Here is a 4,986-nt window from a genome sequence, read left to right on the forward strand (position 1 = left end):
TTTCTCTTCCTTTCTCTTGTCCCAGTCTTTTACACTCAGCAGCCCTGAACCCAATATCCTCACAAAGCAAATAGCATCTCAGTCCCCACAAGTGCGTTTTGCAGTGTTCTCTAAGAGATGTTCAGAAGATCTTGTGGAGTTGGGGTGAGACAGGAAATGATTGTGCTTCATTTTGCTTCAGTGTGAATTTTGGACTAAAAAGATATAGTCTCTATAGCAGCCAAACAACTTTAAATATCAAGAAATCAGGCTAATGGAGACAAAGAAAACTAAAGATAAGCTTTGTATTAAGGCTTATTAAATCACAAATCATTGAATGACTTGAAATAAGATTAGAATGTGAGTTCTCTAGTCCATTTTTAAGCTGTTCTACTATTATGTTTTTTTTGTATAAAAGTTAAGCTAGCCATTTATAAAATCATCTAAATCCACCTTTTTCACCTTCTGTTCTCAGATTTGGCAGTGAAAAATTGTTCTGATTGCAGTTTCTTGAAGTGTAATTACTTTGTCAAAGGAAAATATAATTAGAACTGATATTTAAAATGCACTATAATTGTATTTAATCCATTTGATAATTTGCTCACGTACTGGATGTTTTACTAATTTAACGACTGCTAACAATACTGAAGATGGAGAATCATCTGGCAGTTTCTCTTTCCCATTTTAAAGAAAACATAATTTGCTCTAGCCTTCCATCTACTCCCAGAGAGAAGCTGTGGACACCCACTTTCTGTAAGCAGCTTCATTGATTCCACAAGGAATTATTCACAGTACTACTGCTGTTGTTATGCTGACTGGAGCAGGTTCTGTTTGAATGAGTTGAACTTCTTGTTTGGCCACTCTAAGATTTTAGTAGAGAGAAGTGTGATATGAACAACCGGGTGGGTGCTGGGAGCTGAGTTTTAGTTCCAGCTTTGACACTCAAGAAAATTCACACTTTTCAGCTTTACCTTCTTGTAACACAAGGTTGTTAGATACTTACCAGCTTCTCTGGGTAGTAACAAGAACTCAACAGATGGTAAGTTGGAAGCTGAAAATAGCTATTCTTATATTAGTTATTTTCTCTATTTGGAATGGACTCTTGATAATGCAAAATAAGGAATTCCCATGACTCATCTCTAACACATCAAAATACTCCAAGCAGTGCTTGCCTTTCCTTGCTAATAATGGGCAGCATCTATCATTCATCACAAGTTCATGCAGACCCTTTAAACATTCTTCACTTTGTGAGGAGCTGCCTTTGCACATGAAGTCAGTGACGTGCTTTGCAGTGACAGCAGTCTTGGGGCAAGGAGGTGGTAGGAACTACTCTTCAACTGCAACCATGGCAGTGGACATGTAGGGGACCTGGTCTGGGAAATCCAGATCTTTGTATCTCCTGATGCCTAGACTGTGACCAGAGACATGTCAGATATAAGGAATGGCAGTCACACACCAGATGGATAGCACTAAGCTCTTGCTGGTGGGTAGTGTGCACAGGCAGCACCAGGCCATTTGGTTGCTTCTCAGTGCTGCCCCAGACAATACCCATGGTGATGGAGGACCAGACATAGTACCCTGTGCACAGGCAGCACCAGGACATTTGGCTGCTGCTCAGTGCTGCCCCAGACAATACCTATGGTGATGGAGGACCAGACATAGTACCATTTCTGAATCCAAGCTGACTCTATTCAGAAGCATAAATCACATATTCACCTCAGCAACAGAAGCCATGCAACCCATAGACAGCTGCTGCATTAGTGGTCACTAGCAGAACCAGAATAGGCTTGGGGAGAGAACTGTGCAGAAGCTCCCAAAGTAATGGTGATGGGTTGTGAGGATGAATGCATCTGTTTCTTGTCTCCCTGCAAAGGTGGGTATTGCACAATGAAATGCAGACATGCATGTGTCTTCAGTGTTTTGTAAGGGTGATTGGTGCTCATTGTATCACAGAGTGTCCATCATGTGCTATGTTTTGTAGAAGTGTTGAGAGAAGAGGCCCTCACGGGAGACCTTGCAGCAAATATAGATATTTGTGCAGGTTTTTCACGAAAAGAAAGGGACTGGCAGACAGCATTGTCTCATGCACAGAACTAGTATCAATTAGTCTTCTTACCCTGAAGCGTTTTCTTTAAGAGAGAGGAAATATCTATCCACTCAGCCTTCCTGGAAGTTCTTTTGAAAACTCCCATTGAGTGTATGTAATTCAGTGGCAGAAACTGTCTGGTGTGGATCTCATTGCCCAAGAAGGAACTTTGCTTTCTGGATGTATCGTTCTGTTCAGCCTATAGGTAGGAAGCTGTAGCCACATTCCAGAGTCAATGCTGTAGGGACAATGTTTATGGAGTCTTCACTAGAGATCTTCCAGATGGTCTCTCACCAGCCGATGAGACTTAGAAAATTATGGTAAGAACTGGTTAGACTGAGAAGAGTTTTGGGCAGGGATATTTATTTGTCCACTTCTCTTTTTTCTTTTCCTGCATCAAAAGATCAAGGTGTCTTTTTGTATTAACTTTCTTTGGAGAGGAAAAGCCACTCAGTCCCCCAAGATAGTATTTTCTTTTTTTTGTCACTCTACAGTAATTAGCTCTTTGAATTTTTTCAAAAGTCTTCTTGTGGTTACCATAAAGTAGTCTTTGATTTGCTTGAGTCTCAGGGTATTTCAGCCTGTTATCACTCAGTCTAGTTTTCATTTCAGGCAGCTGAACAAAATTTAGTAACACTACAAATGTGTTTACTTTTTTGCTGATAAAAAGGTCTGATCACACATCCTCTTTGCCTTGAACAATATTAAATGTCAGCAGTGGAAAACCACTCACTTGAACACAAGTCAGGAAAAAACATCCCATGAGCAGAGGAAGAGAGGAGGATCTGGCCTTAATGTGCTGAAGTATGAGGGCCAGCAAATTAATGATTCTGATGTATCCGTAGGAAAAACTGCCCCTCACCAGAGAACCCTACCCATAAATGTCAGAGGGTGCTCTGCATCTTACTGTCAGCTCAAACTGCCTGCTGATCTTTTGGGAATTTTAAAAGGGGACTGCAGCCCAGGAAGTTTATGATGTTTTCCTGCACAGACTGGAGTTGTGGTTATTTCATCCCTCTGTCTGTGTTTTATTGCTTTTTCCTCCTTTTAATTTTAATCTTTCTTTACTGCTTTTGCTATCATCCAAATCCCCCATTCCCATTTATGTGCCTCATTTCCATCTTTTTAGATCTCTTCCTGCTGTGTGATGAGCTGTTTGCTTTTAACTAGTGGTAGGTCCCTCAGCAAGACCTCTCGGGTCCCCAAAGCCCACTGGGATCAGACAGTTGCCTCTGATCTCTGGTAAAATCTATTGCTCTCCTCTTATCAAACAAGAAGAAAGGAGGCAGAGAGGAGTCTCATGAGCTGATGGGCTGGTGAGTTCCTCTGGTCTCTAAACAGCCATTCCTATTTGGAAAAACAGTTCTTCAATATTCATGTTGTCACCTCTCTGTTCCCATAGCTCCCATAGCTATTGCTTAGACTAGTATTGCTGCATTTTTTTACTGAACAGGAGAGATTACAAGATTAGGTTCCAATAAGTTTCAAGAAATGAGGTTTCAGTTAGAACAGAGAGCTCCATTAATAACTAGAGAAAAATAGAAAACCTAAGATCCATAACTTCAATAGTTGCTCTGGCATTTTATAACACTCAGAGCATAGGGGCAGAGGCACTGTGGATAGGTGAGAACAAAAAATAGGAGACAGCAAACAAGGTAGGCTGGTGTCAGCACAACCTCATGCACCAGTGTAATCAGGGCCTCTTTGTGGCCCCATTTCTAAAAATAATTGTTTATTATTAGAAAGCAATTAAAATTTAATTTAATTTTATTTTCCTTTTGCAGTATAAATACTCTTAATGTCTTAGATAAAGTTGCAACAAAGAATTTCAAGAGTCTTTCTGGATTATCTGAGTTCTTTACTTGAGTGTCTGTTTCCTGTTAGGGCCACAAGGGTATCTCACACAGGATGAATGACAGTTTGCTTTCTCTTCTCTCTGGTGGATAGTTACCTAGCTATACATGGGTATAGGTTGACCAAAGTAGCATCAATTTCTGAGCAGTGCACTGCATTGCAGAGCTGCTTTTCACACCTGGGGGGTTTGTCTGCCACACACAAGTTAACTGTAGTGCAGAATATTTCACACAGATTTACCAGCTTTCAGCTGATACCTTCAATTTCCATGACTGTGTGAATAGCTCTCATCCATCTCAAAGTAACATGTTCCACACAGGTTCAGGTTAGGAATACAGGACTGTTAATGAGGAATTATGGCATGTTTTTAGTTAAACATGTGACATGCAACTAGTGTTATTTTAGGAATAATAATATGATGATGTCTTGAATGATGCAGAGGAAGCATTGCAGTGATGCAAGCTGATTTTCCAACATTTTTTACTGGAAATTTAAAGAATTAAAATATGTTAAAAATTGCTTTAATTTATTGCCTTTTGGTTAAAGGATAGGTTAGGATTCTTGGTCTTCAGGTAGCTTAGAGCGTTGGAAGGAGCTGTTGTGATTGTAATGCACAATTTAAAAATTACTACTACATATGAGGATTGCAATGTAGAAAAAATAAACTTTTTTTTTCAAAGTGGTGTTATAAATTTTCACTGCATTGGAATGAGACATGGAAAAGTGTTACTTTATCAGTTTCTTTTCTGTGCTATTTAGCAAAGGCCCAGAGAATTCACAACAGATTTTCTATGTATCCAGACTTCATTATGGACTTTGGCAAACACTTTTTAGGGAATAAAGATGAGCCAAGTGCCTTTTTACCGAGGGTGGCATAAGCCTTATGAGTAAATTAACATTATGCCCTCTGTTTTTCTATATAACCATCTTTCCTTTTTCTTTCTTTATTTTCTGTATCTTTCTCTTCCATCATACATACTTCTTTTCTCTTTTTCTACCATCAATTTACCCTTATCTAACTTCTTCTGTAGCTTCATTCTGCCATGTTATTTCTTTTCAGGATTTCT

Source organism: Acanthisitta chloris, unplaced genomic scaffold (assembly GCF_000695815.1).
Source record: "Acanthisitta chloris isolate BGI_N310 unplaced genomic scaffold, ASM69581v1 scaffold591, whole genome shotgun sequence".
Lineage (NCBI taxonomy): Eukaryota > Metazoa > Chordata > Aves > Passeriformes > Acanthisittidae > Acanthisitta > Acanthisitta chloris.